This window comes from Erinaceus europaeus, chromosome 9, assembly GCF_950295315.1.
Source record: "Erinaceus europaeus chromosome 9, mEriEur2.1, whole genome shotgun sequence".
Taxonomy (NCBI): domain Eukaryota; kingdom Metazoa; phylum Chordata; class Mammalia; order Eulipotyphla; family Erinaceidae; genus Erinaceus; species Erinaceus europaeus.
The window spans coordinates 89,233,642-89,250,332 of record NC_080170.1 but is presented as its reverse complement, the minus strand read 5'-3'; the positions used below and the strand labels follow the sequence as shown (position 1 = coordinate 89,250,332).

General features: G+C 43.2%; 1 protein-coding gene across 8 annotated transcripts in view; it reads right to left on the bottom strand.

The window, feature by feature from the left end:
• The window catches only part of USF3 (upstream transcription factor family member 3), a 45,975-nt gene extending 29,945 nt beyond the window's left edge, over positions 1-16,030 (bottom strand). For 4 of the 8 annotated variants that reach the window (XM_007516321.3, XM_060198348.1, XM_060198344.1 and 1 more), the window contains exons 1-2: positions 15,741-16,030; positions 1,667-1,782 (exon numbers count right to left, since the gene is read on the bottom strand). The gene's annotated coding sequence lies outside the window, so the exon portion shown is untranslated. Of the gene's footprint in view, positions 1-1,666; positions 1,783-2,916; positions 3,073-15,740 lie in introns of all 8 variants that reach the window. The other 4 variants (XM_060198343.1, XM_060198345.1, XM_060198347.1 and 1 more) reach the window with 2 other exon arrangements.
• Between the last annotated feature and the right edge of the window lie 661 nt (positions 16,031-16,691).

The window sequence follows — 16,691 nt, the reverse complement described above, 5'->3', positions numbered from 1 at the left end:
CTTGTCTTGTGGTTTATACTGGGACTCATTACCAGCACCACAAATCCACTGTTCCCAGTGGCCATTTTTTCCTTTTTTTGTTTCCTATATTTTATTTGATAGGACATACAGAAACGGAGACAGGAGGAGGTAGAAAGGGAGAGAGAAAATTAGACACCTGCAGACCTACTTCACTGCTCATGAAGTTTCCCTCATGCAGGTGGGGAGCTGAGGCTCGAACCTGGGTCCTTGCACATGGTAATATGTGTGCTCAACCAGGTGCACCACTGCCTGGTCAAGCTGCTAGAATTCCTTATTTATTTATTTATTGGCTAGCGACAGAGAGAAATTGAGAGGGGGAGATAGAGGAGAGAGACAGAGGGACACCTGTAGTACTGCTTCACCACTCGTGAAGCTTTCTCCTTGCAGGTAAGGACCAGGGGATTGAACGCAGGTCCTTGCACACTGTCGTGTGTGCTTAACCAGGTATGCCACCACCTGGCCCCTGCTGCTAGAATTCCTACTTTATCATTTGAGAGTTGTTCAAACTTGGTTATGAGCATGAAAAGTCATTCAGAGTATCAGAAAACTAAAGAATATGCAACAGCTCAGGAGATAATAGTGGGCAGAGTGAATAGTCTTACATGCATGAGATTTTGAATTCAATTTCCAGCACCATACCAGAATAATGGTCTGACCACTCTCTCTCTTTCTATCCACTTTCTCAATGAAATACAGAAAATCTTTAAAAAGGGAAAGAATATACATACTATACAGAACATGTGTACATACATTTCAAAAGTTTCAAAACAAATACATTAGGATATTAAGAGTAATAATGTTAAGACCAGCAGTGTTATAGGTGCTCTGTTTCTCTTTTCTCATTTTCACAAATTTTATAATGAAGAGGTCAGGAGGTGACGCACCTGGTGAAGCACACACATTACAGTGCACAAGGACGGAGGTTCAAGCCCCTGGTTCCCACGTGCAGGAGGAAAACTTCACGAGTGGTGAAGCCAGGCTGTCTCTCTCCTCTATCTCCCTCTTCACTCTCAATTTCTCCCTGTCTCCATCCAATAATAAATAAATAAATAACACTTTGAATTTTTCATAATGGAAAAATATAAATTCTTTTAAACTCTAGAGATTGACAGTCTTTCAAAAAAGGTCAAATTGGGACGGCTATCTGGGTATCCAGATGACTGGCAATGAGACAGTGCATGAGAACATAATGGAAAAAGCCTAAAAGTATTCAGAACTTAAAAATTTATTAGCAGGCAGGGGTGGACAGCATAATGATTATGCAAAGAGACTCTCATGCCTGAGGCTCCAAAGCCCCAGGTTCAAACCCCCCACACCACCATAAGCCAGAGCTGATCAGTGCTCTGGTAAACAAAACAGCTATGGATATTAGTGACGTTTTTCATGTTAAGGCTTAAACTCTGGAAAGGAGAAGGGAAGAGTGGAGAGATATATGGGGAAGTGTATACAAAAAAATTGAAGACAGAAAGTACAGATGCTTGAGAAGAAATGTGTACTCAACACCCACCCCCGACAGTATGTTTCTTTTTACCTAGTATCTGTGAAGGTACAGGTGAGCCTAAAAGCATTACGTTTATGTTACACAACCACATGGATGGTAATGCAGTACTTGCACAAATTAATAAAACCTTGTCACCATTCTCACCCAAGGCCTTGCCAAAGTTTTTCACTTTTGATTCCTGGCTGCTAACACCTCCTGTTTCTGATCCAAATCTATCATCATCTGCCAGAAGATGGTCTATAAGTTATGTTTTCTTCTTACTATAAAAGAAAAAAAAATCAATGAATGTTTATAATTGCTAGGTTTACACTACAACATTATAAAAAAAAAAAAAAAAAGGACAGGTATCTAGTATGGAATTTATAGGATTCTGAATTCTCCCCCTCACTTGAAAGCTAATGAGTGTAGTAGTTTTCAAAAAGAGCCACTTTCCAATGGGTTACTTTTGCCCCATTCTCACAAAGATAGTAGTTATATAGCCATTGAGGAGTGGCCAGGATTTGACCTCTCCTTGCTTTTACATATATATGCTCACATTACATTAGGTTTTTCTTGACCTTCATGTTGGTCTTGATACTAAGACCTGTACTCAATTTTAAATTATTTTTCATTACATTTCCTACTTTTTCGTTCTCTGATGACATTAAAGACTTACTTTCACTAGGAAAAGAATCTTCAGACCTCTGCACTGCATGTACTCTTTATTGAAAAATAAAGTTAAGGGGTCAAGTGGTTGTGCACCTGGTTGACTGCATATGTTACAATGCACAAGGACCCAGTTTTGAGGCCCCACCCCCACCTGCAGGGGGAAAGTTTTGCAAGTGGTAGAGTGGTGAAATAGTGCTACAGGTGCCTCTCTGTTTCCTTCTCTCTCTCTCTCTCTTAATATTTTTATCTTTATTTATTTATTTATTGGATAGAGACAGAAATCAAGAGGGAAGGGGATGATAGACAGAGAGACACCTGCAGCCCTGTTTCACCACTTGTGAAGCTTTCCCCCGGCAGGTGGGGACAGGGTCTTGAAACCACTGGGTCCCTGAGCATTGGAACATGTGCGCTCAACCAGGTGCACCACTACCTGGCCCCCCTCTCTGTCTCCTTCTCTATCCCATGCTCGTCTCTCAATTTCAGACTGTCTCTATCCAACAAATAAAGATCATTAAAAAAAAAAAAAAATTAGTTGGCGTATTGCACCAAAGTAAAAAGGTGTGTGTGTTGGGGGGGAGATTACAGGTCCAAGGATGACAGAGGACCTAGTGGGGGTTGTATTGTCAAATGGAAAACTGAGAAATGTTATGCACGTACAAACTATTGTATTTACTGTTGAATGTAAAACATTAATTCCCCAATAAAGAAATTTTTAAAAAAATAGTGAGGGTTGGGAGATGGCATACTTGGTTGAGTTCACATGGCATCAAGCACAAGGATCCAGGTTCAAGCCCCTAGTCCTCTCCTGCAGGGGATGAAGGGTGGAGGGGGTTCACAGGCAGTGAAGCAGGGTTGAAGGTATCTTCCTTCTCTTCCCCCCACCCCCTCAATTTTTCTTTGTCCTATCAAGTAAAAAGAAAAAAAGGGGGGGAGAGATGGTCACCAGAAATTAAGTAGATTCATTGTGCAGGCACCAAGCCCCAGTGATAATCCTGGTGGCAATAAAAATAAAAAAGAAAAGTGTGTGGGCCAAGAAGATAACACAATGATTATGCAAAAAGACTTTTGTCTTGATGACATGATTAGCTGTGTAGTCCTGCTTCTATGTGTGTTATATTAGGTGAAAGTGAATGAGTTTAATTGGTTAGGGAGGAAGATAGTGTAAGATAAGAGTTATGAAATAAAGGATGTAAGAATCTGAATTTGATATAGTAGAAAGGGTAGCAATTGTATTGTAGAAGCACATGACCGGATAGGTGAGTCAGAGGGATTGCTGAAGACTGGGGACAAAGTGTCATCAATGGCACAGCAGACTTTTATGACTGAGGCACCAGACGGACCCGGTTTAATCCTCAGAAACTATCATAAATCCGAACTGAACAGTGCTGTCATATAGAGACAAAGAGAAACAGGAAGAGGAGAAAGACACTTGTTGCTGGTTTCTTTAAATTTTTTAAATTTTATTTATTTTCCCTTTTGTTGCCCTTGTTGTCTTTTTTAAAAATTATTGTTGTAGTTGTTGTTGTTATTGATGTCGTCGTTGTTGGACAGGACAGAGAGAAATAGAAAGAGGAGGGGAAGACAGAAAGGGGGAGAGAAAAAGAGACACCTACAGACCTGCTTTAGCGCTTGTGAAGCAACTCCCCTGCAGGTGGGGAGCTGGGAGCTCGAACCGGGATCCTTACGCGGGTCCTTGCGCTTCGGGCCATGTGCGCTTAACCCGCTGCACTACCACCGGACTCCCAAGAGGGACACTTGTACTGCTCCACCACTTGTATAACTTATTCCTGCAGAAGGGGGATCAGGCATTTGAACCTGGGTCCTTGTACATGTTAATATGTGTATTCTACCAGGTACATCACCACTGAGCCCCAAGAAAGAAAGGTAGGGGGAGAGGGAAAGAGGGATGGAGGAAAGAAAAATTAAGTAGATACTGTAGTATAAAACCACTGAAAAATACAGTAACAAAAAAAAAATGAGGAACAAAAATTATTCTTTTTTAAGTTTTTTTTTACATTTATTTTATTATCAAGTAGTTTAATAAGGACTGGCAAGATTGTGGGATAAGAGGGATACAATTCCATAGACTTCACACCACCAGAGTTCCGTATCCCACCCCTTCCATTGGAAGTTTCCTTATTTTTATCTCTCTGGGAGTATGGACCCAAGATTTTTATGGGGTGCAGCAAAAATGATTAAGAACCAGATATATGTAAATGGTACCCAATCAAAGATGGTAGTAACAAACAGGAAAATAATTATAAGAACTGAAAGAATTCAGTGAAAAGATCTGATTCATAGGTTAAGGTTTTGGTTTCACTGATGAAATGGGTGAATTAAAAATAGGGGCCAGGTGGTGGTGCACCTGGTTAAGCACACACATTACAGTGTGCAAAGACCCAGGTTTAAGCCTACCTGAAGGAGGAAAGCTTGACAAGTGGTGAAGCAAGGCTACAGGTGTCTCTCTGACCCTTTCCCTCGCTAACTCCCCATCCCTCTCAATTTATCTCTGTTTCTATCCAGTAATAAATACATATAATTTAAAAACAGAAAATAAATAAAAACTAAAAAACTGGGCCAGGGTAAGTAGCATAATGGTTATGCAAAGAGACTCTTATGCCTGAGGCTTCAAGGTCCCAGGTTCAATGCCCCATACGACCACAGGCCAGAGTTGAGCAGTGCTCTGGTAAAAATAAAATAAAATAGTGAGTGGTCCGGGAGGTGGTGCAGCGGTAAAGCTCTGGACTCTCAAGCATGAGGTTCTGAGTTTGATCCCCGGCAGCACATGTGCCAGAGTGATGTCTGGTTCTTTCTCTCTCCTCCTATCTTTCTCATAAATAAATAAAATCTTTAAAAAAATAAAAAATAAAAATAAAATTAAATAAAATAAATAATAACTTTAAAAATAAATATGAAAAAATTTAAGTTCATAATAAAAAGAGAGAACTTAGATCTCTTAAAGAGACAACACAATTTAACATGTTGCAAGCTTGACAACTGTTTTATTTTTATTTTATTATTAAGTTTTTTATTTATAAAAAGGAAACATTGACTAAACCAAGACAATTGTTTTTAAAATGAAATGCCTGGAAGAGAGTATTATTTACCTAAAGATTAGGCATGAGATCACTATCGAAAGGTAGCTAGAGAGAGAGACAGAGACACCTGCTGTACTGCTTTACCACTCGTGAAGTAACCCAGACCCTTGAGCACTGTAACAAGTTCGCTAGATCTACCAGATGTACCACCACCCAGTCCCCAAACCCCACTAAACCAGTGCAAGTCTGTGCTCCTCTAGAAAACTTTCCCTAATTCAAGTTACGATTAAATCCACTTTGCCCTAAACTCTATCACATCCACTTCTTAGTAATCTTGGTATAGTGTATCTTTTCTCTTCTACTCATTACTCATCTCTCCTTCCTCATTAGTGCTTTTTTGTTAAAGTGTATCCTCCACCTTCTTCTTCTTATTTTTACCAGAGCACTGCACAGCCCTGGCTTATGGGGTGTGGGGGGTTGAATCTGGGACTTTGGAGCCTCAGGCATGAGACTCTCTTTGCATAAGCATTATTTTTTTAATTTACAAGAAAAATGATTTAATTTAATTTACAAGAAAAATGATTTTTTTTCCTTACCTTGCCACAGCTGCTAGGTGTTCACAGTCTTTCTCTCTCCCAACCATTTCGTTTTTGAATACTTTATACTCATTAACCTTTCTTCCTTAGTGTGAGTAGTACTCTAGTGTTTCCCTCCCTCCCTCCCTCCTTCTCTCTCTCTCTCTCTCTCTCGTAAAAACAAATTAATCCAGGGGCCAGGCAGTGGTGCACTGCTAAAGGACATAGATTCAAGCCCCTGATTCCCACCTGCAGCGGGAAGCTTCATGGCTGGTGAGGCAGGGCCACAGTCATCTCTCTGTTTCCCTCTTCTATCTCCCTTCCCCTCTCAATGTCTCTGTCTCCATCCAGTAATAAATAAAGTTAAAAAATAAATCTTTAAAAATAAATAAATCTTGGGAGTCCAGCAGTAGCACAGCAGGTTAAGCGCAGGTGGCGCAAAGCGCAAGGACCGGCGTAAGGATCTGGTTCGAGCCCCCAGCTCCCCACCTGCAGGGGGAGTCCCTTCACAGGCGGTGGAGCAGATCTGCAGGTGTCTATCTTTCTCTTCCCCTCCTCTCTCCATTTCTCTGTCCTATCCAACGACGACGACATCAATAACAACAATGATAACTACAACAAGGGCAACAAAAGGGAATAAATATTTTAAATAAATAAATCAATCTTAAAAAAAAAAAAGCACCCAGGGAAAATAGCTCAATTGGAAGTGCACTGGACTCACAGGCCTGAGACTCCCAGCTGGAGTAACAACATCACATGTACCAGAGTGGTGCTCTAGTTTCTCTCTCACTTGCTCTCTGTCTCATGTGAAACTGTTTTCATATGTAATAAAAAAATAAATCTCTGGGGCCAGGTGGTGACACACCTGGTTGAGCACACACACGTTGCAGTGTGTAAAAGACTGTCATTCAAGGCCCTGGTCCCCACCTGCAGAGGGAAAGCTTCACAAGTGGTAAAGCAGGGCTGCAGGTGTCTCCCCCCACACACACACACACACACTCCCCCTTCCCTTTTGATATCTCTTGTCTCTGTTCAGAATAAACAAATAAAATAAATAAAATATTAAAATAAACAGATCAAAAAAACTCTCAGGGATAAAATTTTGAAACCAACTGTGTCTGACTCCAAAGTTCATGCCCTTAAAAATACTAATTTCATGGTCCAGGAGGTGGCACAGTGGAAAGCTTTGGACTTTCAAGCATGAGGTCCTGAATTCAATCCCTAGCAGCACGTGTGCCAGAGTGATGTCTGGTTCTTTCTCTCTCCTCCTATCTTTCTCATAGTAGATAGCATAATGGTTATGCAAACAGACTCTCATGCCTGAGGCTCCCCACACCATAAGCCAGAGATGAACAGTGCTCTGGTTAAAAAAAAATTTTTTTTTAAATACTAACTTCTGGGAATCGGGTGGTAGCGCACCGGGTTAAGTGCACATGGAGTGAAGCGCAAGGACCGGCTTAAGGATCCCGGTTCGAGCCCTGGGCTCCCCACCTGCAGGTTGAGTTGCTTCCCAAGCGGTGAAGCAGGTTTGCAGGTGTCTTTCTCTTTCCCTCCTCTCTCCATTTCCCTCTGTCCTATCCAACAACGATGACACCAATAATAACAACAACAATAAAAAAGGGCAACAAAAGGGAATAAATAAGTATTTTAAAAAATACTAATTTCTTATTGTATTGATTGGATAGAGACAGAGAGAAATTGAGAGGGAAGGGTGAAATCAAGAGAGAAAAAGAGAGAGAGACACACACACAGAAACTCTTGCAGCACTACTTCACCACCCATGATGCTTTCCCTGCAAATGGGGACTGGGGGCTTGAACCCGGGTCCTTGTCCACTTTAACAGATACACTAAACCAGGTGCTTCACCACCTATCCCCCAACCCCCATCCCCTCAACTGTTACTTTCTATTGATATCAATTTACTTGCAGCTGCTTCATGAAGAAATAAATATCCTCCCTTATGTCCATACCTGCTTCTTTGGCTGGAACACTCATATGCACCCCACATGAAGGGGAGTCCCTTCACAGGTGGTTAAAGCAGGTCTGAAGTATCTGTCTTTCTCTTTCTCTGTCTCCCCCTCCTCCTTTTCTCTCTGTCCTGTCTAACAATGACAACATCTATAACAACAACAACAACTACAACAATAAAAAAAAAAAAGGGCAACAAAAGGGAAGTAAATAAATAAATAAAAGGTATTCTGAGGGGCTGGGTGGTGGTGCACCTGGGTGGTGGTGTATCTGGTTGAGCACGCGTGTTATAAAGCACAAGGACCAGGTGTGAGCCCCCCAGGCCCCACCTGTGGGGGAAAGCTTTGCAAATGGTGAAGTAGTGCTTGAGGTCTCTCTCTCTCCCCATCCCCTCTCAATTTCTGGCTGTCTCTATCAAATAAATAAAGGTAATACAAAATTTTTTTAAAAAACGTATTCTGATACTTAGAAACTATTACTGAGGGCCAGGAGGTGGCGCACCTGATTAAGTGTACACATTACAGTGCGCAAGGATCCAGGTTCAAGCCCCTGGCCCCCACCTACATGGGGAAAGCTTTCATGAGTAGTGAAGCTGTGTTGCAGGTCTCCGTCTCTCTCCCTCCTCAATTTCTCTCTGTCTCTATCCAATAAGAAATAAAGAGAAAGAAAGAATGCTGTTAAAATTTTCGGAAGGCTCTTGCAGGGCGGGTAGCTTCGCAGTGGTGAACAGAGACTCGCGGACACACGGCTGGGCAGGGCAGCTGTATTTCTTTATTCAGGAACAACGATTCATAAACTAAGACAAACTAATCACCAAACAGAACTCTGCTGTCTCTTTGCGGCGGCACAAGCACTCTTTTACTCTGGAACTCAGGAACCCAGGAACTCTGTCTCTCTAGCACTCTCTCCTACTCTCGAACTCAGGAACTCAGGAACTCTGTCTCTCTGGCACTCTCTCTTACTCTGAAACCCTGAAACTCTCGAACTCAGGAACTCAGGAACTCTCCAACTCTGGAACTCAGGAACCCTCTCCCTTACTCTCGAACTCAGGAACTCTAGGACAAACCAATGTAAAGCATACGACAAAAGGAAAGGAAAGGAAAGGAAAGGAAAGGAAAGGAAAGGAAAGGAAAGGAAAGGAAAGGAAAGGAAAGGAAAGGAAAGGAAAGGAAAGGAAAGGAAAGGAAAGGAAAGGAAAGGAAAGGAAAGGAAAGGAAAGGAAAGGAAAGGAAAGGAAAGGAAAGGAAAGGAAAGGAAAGGAAAGGAGGAAACTATTACCAATCTGGCAAGCACACTGTATAATAATCTTAACAAAAAATATAACTGGTATACTTTTGGGGGCTTTTTTACTACACTAAGTTTCTAAATAGGTTTTCCTCACTAGACTATAAGTTTCTATACTTAGAGCTTTTATAGTTGTGTCAAAAATTAGCACCCAATAATGTTTACTGATTAATAGTACTTGTTTCATTTTTCTTCCCCCCCAGAGCACTGCTCAGCTCTGGCTTATGGAGACTGAACCTGGGACTTCAGAATCTCAGGCATGAAAGTTTTTTTTGTGTAACCACTATTTCCCCTGCCCATAAATGTACACAGAAAATAAAGTATCTGGACTTCCTTAACTTTCCATGTTAACTACTGTAGTACTAACTACTGTAGCATAAAAGGTGGGTACTTATGTCTAAATTAGCATCTAATGAATACAGTGGTGAGCCACTTAATTACATGGTATGGGTGTTTTTTAGTCCTCCCAATCATTGGTCTAAAAATGCCTTAAAAGTGAAGTCTACACCATTTGCTACTTCTGTTTCCCTCTAGTACTTAATAGTGTTGGACACACGGTAAGTACTCAATAAATACTTGATGAACTGAATTAAAAACACAGTAGTAGCACATTAATAAGACCAACTTAACATGTCCTACCAACCTAATTAAAAGATCTGGCCTACTGAAATAGTACAATTGTACCCATATGGAAAACTTAACGAGAGGAAGAAAAATCATTCAGTTGGAAAGTGAACAGCTTTTCTCTCAGCAGGAGTTAACATAAATATTTTATGGATAATAAGACTCAAATCTCTAGGGCTGGGGAGACAGTAGAGCACTTTATGCAACAGACTTTCATGCCTGAGGTTCAGAGGTCTCAGATTCAGCCCCCAGATTCATACATAAGCCAGAGCTCAGAAAGCCGGAACCCCTACATGTAGCTCAAAGGAAAAGACTCAAAGTATGCTGTGAATATTGAAAGGGAAATTTTAGGGGTTTTTTAATGTTTATTTATTTATTTTCCCTTTTGTTGCCCTTGTTATTTATCATTGTTGTCGTTATTGTTATGGTTGTCACTGATGTTGCTGGATAGGACAGAGAGATACAGAGAGAGGAGGGGAAGACAGAGAGGGGAAGAGAAAGACAGACACCTGCAGACCTGCTTCACCGCCTATGAAGCGACCGACCCCCCTGCAGGTGGGGAGTCAGGGGTTTGAACCGGGATCCCTATGCCGGTCCTTGCACTTTGTGCCACGTGTGCTTAACCCGCTGTGCTACCACTCGACTCCCGTAAATTTTAGCTTTTTAAGGGGTTTGTCACAAGCAAAATCACTTAGCTGCCACTATCCCTTAACAAATCTATAACAAGAGTCAGAGTATTTAAAAGCAACATCAATTAATGCTAAATCAACCTATGTTAAAGAGGTACGGTTGCCTCTTAGCATAAGCAGTAGGGGTGTATCTCCAGGGAGTGAAAAAAATCTATATCTAACTTTTAGATATATATATTTATTCATTAATGAGAGAGAGGAGAAGAAAGACAGAACCAGAGTACTACTTTGGAACATGAGATGATAGGGCTTGAACTTCGGATCTCATGCTTGAGGGTCCAACACTCTATCCATGGCACCACCTCTTGGGCCACCTGCAAATAACCTTTGACTCTTGCAAAACTTGATAGTCTGTCACTGACCAGGAGTATTATCTATAAGTACTTCACATGTATTGTACATACTATACATGTATATATTATACCCCCCAAATTAGCAAGAGAATATATATTTGTGTATAGTTGTTACTAGTATAACATAGCACTTACTGACTCAACACACACTTATCAAGTGTCTTCTTATGATAAATCAATGTTTGCTCCTAGGAATACAAAGATGAATACAATAGGGAGTCGGGCTGTAGCACAGCGGGTTAAGCGCAGGTGGCGCTAAGCTCAAGGACCGGCGTCAGGATCCCGGTTCGAGCCCCCGGCTCCCCACCTGCAGGCAGGTCCCTTCACAGGCGGTGAAGCAGGTCTGCAGGTGTCTATCTTTCTCTCCCCCTCTCTGTCTTCCCCTCCTCTCTCCATTTCTCTCTGTCCTATCCCACAACAACGACATCAATAATAACTACAACAATAAAACAACAAGGGCAACAAAAGGGAATAAATAAATTTAAAAAAAAGATGAATACAATAGTCTTTATTATTTTTAAAGAGTTAGGGTTTTAATTTTAATTGTTTTATTATCTGTATTTATTTGCTAGAGAAAGCCAGAAATCAAGAGGGAAGGGGGTAATAAAGAGGGAGAGAGACAGAGAAGAACCTGCAACCCTGCTTCACCACTTGCAAAGCTACAGGTGGGAACCAGGGACTCGAACCCAGCTCCTTGCACAGCGTAACGTGTGCCGAACCAGTAGTGCCATCCCTTAGAATAGCTTCTATATTGGTCGGATTCTAATTCTGCTATGTGGTGGTGGTATTCGAGAACTCTACAGGACTGGCAAAATAGCTCCCTTGGACAGTGCACTGCTCTGCCATATAAGCAATTTTGGTTCAAGCTTGGTTTCCACCACACTGAAGGAAGTTTTGGTGCTGTGGCCTCGTTCTCTCTCTAAAAGAAAAACAAACAAAACACTCTACAAATTCAATCTCAGCACCATTATGTGTCAGAGCTAAGCAGTGCTCTGGTAACAAACAAATATTAAATGGGCAGGGGGGGCGGGCAGTGGCACACCTGGATAAGTGCTCACTTTACAATGCGCAAGGACCTAGGTTCAAGCCCCTGGTCTCCACCTGCAGAAGGAAAGCTCTGTGAGTGAAACAGGGCTACAGGTGTCTCTCTGTCTCTCTCCCTGTCAGTCTCCTTCTCCCCTCTTAATTTCTGTATCTATCCAATAATAAATAAAAATAATTTTTAAAAAGCGGGGGCCAGATGGTGGCGCATCTGGTTGAGCATAGTTACAATACACAAGGACTCAGATTTGAGCCCCTGGTCCACATCTGCACAGGGCAAAGCTCTGCAAGTGGTCAAGCAGTGCTGCACGTATCTCTCTGTCTCTCTCTCTCTCTCTCTACCATCCCTTTCATCTGGCTTTCTCTAGCCAATAAAGATTATTAAAAATAAATCCAGGGAGTCAGGCGTTAGCATAGTGGGTTAAGTGCATGTGGCATAAAGCGCAGGGACTGAAGGATCCCAGTTCGAGCCCCCGGCTCCCCACCTGCAGGGGAGTCGCTTCACAGGCAGTGAAGCAGGTCTGCAGGTGTCTCTCTTTCTCTCCTCCTCTCTGTCTTCCCCTCCTTTCTCCATTTCTCTCTGTCCTATCCAACAACAACAACAACTACTACTACAACAATAAAACAACAAAGGCAACAAAAGGAAAGAAATAACTAAAATTAAAAGAATTAAAAAGAATTAAAAATAAATAAATAAATGGATCCAAATATTAAAAGGGCGATGGAAATAGTATAGTGGTATGCAAAAGATGTTCATGCCTGAGGCTCTAAACTCCTCTTTTCTCTTAGCACCTAATAGTGCTGGCTTCAATCCCCAGCACCACCACAAGCTAGATCTAGACTGTGCTCTGGTAAAATAATGAAAATGAAATAAATAACAGAACTCTAGTACGTCCTATAGTTGTCAACCTGGAAGCTCTGGAGAAGTTTGACGGGAAAGGTGGGTAAACACATACTTATGGCAACATATTAATGTTAAATAGGTACAAGATGCTATGAAGTCACAAAAGATGAAATGTCCAGCCAATTGATGAAAACAGTGGCTAGAAAAAAACAGTTCAGCTAATTGGACTTGTGTGACTGAGGCTCCCAGTTCAATCCCCAACATCAAATGAATTACATTGCCTTGCCTCCCCTTCATTTCCCCCTCCCTTCTCTTCACCCCCCCAACTATATATCTCCTATGGTACTAAAAAAAATAAATAAATAAATAAATAAAACCTTAGAGGGGCCAAGTGGTGGCACACTGGGTTGACAGCACAAGTTACAATGTGCAAGGACCCAGATTTTCAAGCCCCCGGTCCCCACCTGCAGGAAGAAAACTTCACCAGTGGTGAAGCAGGGCTGCAGGTGTCTCTTTGTCTCTCTCCCTCTCTATCCCCCTTCCTCTTGATTTCTGGCTGTCTCTATCAAATAAATAGACTTAAATTTTTTTAAAAAAAAACCTAGAAAACAAGAAAAAATATGAAGTAAGCTGATTATCTATAAATTCAGTGTGATCAAATGTGAGGAAAATATCAAGTCAAAAAAAAAAAAATCCAAGGTGAAATAAAATCTGAAATGATGGCTGCACACAGAGTTGGGAGGATTCCAAAGCAAGCTAATACAACACGAAGCAAAAGATAGCAAAAAAAAAAAAAAAAAAAAAGTAAAACAATAATAATAATTTCCTTGCTACTAATTTGAGAATAATAAATGTATATACAAAAAAGTCAATTCACCACATGACATAAGAACAAAAAGGGTTGGGAGTTGGACTAAGCACCCATGGCGCAAAGCGCAAGGACCAGCATAAGGATCCCAGTTCAAGCCCCCAGCTCCCCACCTTCAGGGGAGTCGCTTCACAGGCGATGAAGCAGGTCTGCAGATGTATCTGTCTTTCTCACCCCCTGTCTGTCTTCCCCTTCCTCTCTCCATTTCTGTCTGTCCTATCCAACAACAAAGACATCAATAACAACAATAATAACTACAACAATAAAACAACAAGGGCAACAAAAGGGAATAAATATTTTTAAAAATTAATTAAAAAAAATAAATATTATTGATGAGCCTGTAAGATAGTTCACCTTGAAAGGTACTCGCTTTGCCATGTACATAACCCAGAATCTAGCCCCCAACTCACTGGGAGGGAAAGCTTTGGTACTTAGATGCTTTTCCCTCTATCTTTCTCTCTCTCTTTTTCTTTCTTTCTGAAAAATCCTTCCCTGAGCAGTAAGCTACCAGCAACACTATATATATATGTGTGTGTGTGTGTGTGTGTGTGTGTGTGTGTACACATGTGTGTGCTTTGTCTCTGTGTACATCTGTATGTATTTATATGTATACACACATATATATTTGGAGTGAGGAGAGGGAGCACAAGGAGAAATCAACCATATACTGAGAAAGACAAGTGTCATTTTAAGAAAGCAGAGATTTGGGGCCAGGTGGTAGTACACCTGGTTGAGCACACAGGTTATAATGCACAAGGACACGGGTTCAAGCCCCCGGTCCCCACCTTCAAGGGGAAAGCAGCATTGCAAGTATCTCACTGTCTATCTCCCACTCTATCATCCCCTTCCCTCTCAATTTCTGGGTATCTCTATCCAATAAATAAAGATAGTTAAAAAAAGACTAAAGCAAAACAGGAGATTAATTACTCATTCTAGCAGGTGAGAGGAGTAATACTTCAATTGGTAGAGCCTTGCATTGCCGACAGCGCCTGACTTAATCCTGTCTGCAGTAGAACTCTGGCTTCTTTCTCTCTTGTGAAACTTTTTCCATCTCTCTCACACGAAGTAATCAAAATAAACTTTTTTTTTCTTTTTTTAAAGTTCATTCCTGCAGTATGGGAAACATCACAATACTGTTAGCATTAAAAGTGCAGTGATCACAAGGACTTTTTACCTATTTGTAGTGACAAGTACTTTCAGAAAATTTCCTAAGTAAAGGCAAACAGCAGCTGCATCTCACACTGCAACTCAGCACTTTGTTAAACAAGTCTTCTGTGTGGGAGGCAAAAGACATCAAGGTGACTAGACAGTCTGTCAGCCTGTTGATCATTCAGAGACCAGATTTGTGTGTTTGCTTGCTTTTTCAGAAAAACCAAAGGTATAGATATGCTTGAGGACCCAGACAGTGGAAAAAAAAAAAAATCTTAACTTTGTTAATAAATAACCATGAGTCTTTATGCAAGCTTAACTTAGTCACAACTGTCTTGTTTTGTGTGGTGGCGCCTGGACAGTATATCTCTACTTAATGCTGAAAATGCTGTACGAATAGAAGCTGGAAGTCGACAGCTCATATTCCACATAAAGTTAGCCAACTTGAAGGACCTTATGCCGATGGGTAAGCAAGTGAGTATGGGAGATCACACTCAAAACGTTAAGCATGAACGAGAGCCCTGGATTTTGTACTTCAGAAATACAGAGCTAGGCTTCAAGAGTTGGCCGCTCGCTGCAGCCGCTGGTATCTAGACAGGAAAAAAGAAAGGCTTCGAAGAGGAAATCGCGAACCCAACTCTCCGACACAAGGGTGAGAGTTTAAAAAGCAAGCCTCACAAATCAGTTAAGTCCGAAGGAAATTCTGGGCGCAGAGAAAAGATGAGGGGAAGGAGACCCGGAAAGGTGAGGGAGGCGGGCAAAGGCCATCTGGTGCGAACCTGGACGCCCAGCAGCTCTTTATGGACCCGGGCAGCGTGGAGCCTCTCCAGCCCCGCGCGCGGCCGGGCACCAGTGGCAGCGCAGCGCAGCGCAGCCCGCCGTGGGCCTGGCACCAGGGGGCGCGGGTGCCCGGGGGTCGGGGGGAGTGAGGGCGCACTCATCAGCCGCACACACACCCCGGCGGACTCCACACTCCCGGCTCCCGCGTTAGGAGGCACACTTTGCGCAACCTTCGCCTCCCCGAGCAGGAGGGGGTGGGTGGAGCAGAGCCCGGAGCCGCCCCCCGGAGCCGCCCCCGCAGCCCCGGCCCCCGCCCCCAGCCCCGGCTGTCAGCGGCCCCCTCCCGCAGTCACTCACCCGCGGGCTGCGCGGTCTCGGCCGCGGCGACCCCCGCCTGGGTCATGATCCCAGGAGGAGAAAGCAGGGGGGTGCGACCACCCAGGTGAATCTCTCCGTCCGCGGCCGCCGCCTGCTCCTCTGGGGCTGGGGGAGCGCGGGCCCAGGCCCTCCTCTCCCCCCGCCCCCGCCGCCTCTTCTGGTGGCCACCGCCGCCTCTACGAGTCCGAGCCCTCCAGGCCGGAGACCCGGCAGCAGCGCGGCCTCAACTTTCCCAGCCCCCCTCCCCCCGCCCCTCCCCGCCCCTCCCGCGGCCGCCGCTCGGCACTCGCGCAGCCTACCCTGGGTCCGCTGCGCTCCCGCCCCTGTCTTCCAGCCCACCAACCCGAGCCCTCGGAGCTTGCCGCAACAGCCAATCAGAACCCGCGACTCCTTTGCGCGAGAAGGAGGGCGGGAGGAGGTACCGGGAAAACCGGGAGTGAACGGGCCTTGGGCGGCCCAATGAGGAGGGCTAGGGGGCGGAGGTGTGCAAGTTGGGTTGAAGGAACAGGAAATATTCTTAAAGGTAGAATGATGGGCAGGAAGGAAAGCCAGTAGTTGAAAGAAAAAGAGGTGGTTCTGCTTCCTTAAAGGAGACGCCTTGAAAATTTTAAAAAGGTGTTTTAAGAAAGTTCTTTGTATCCTGTTCTCTGTTCTGTTTTCCAAATCTTTCAGTTCAGAAGTAGAAAAACGGAAGAGGACAGAGAAAGCATGTGCATTGATGACAGTTTCCTCCTAGCAACAGTACAGGAAGACGGGGTGATGATACCCTGTAAGATGAGGGGAGAAGGAAGAATCTCGAGGTCTCCGACTGTGTCCTTTTCACTGTAAGATCCTTGCAGACCTGACCCCGTTCAATTTTGTAGGCTGTGGGCATTGTCATCCATCCTTCACTGGCAACAAAGCACACATTCCTCCCATGTTCAGAAATGG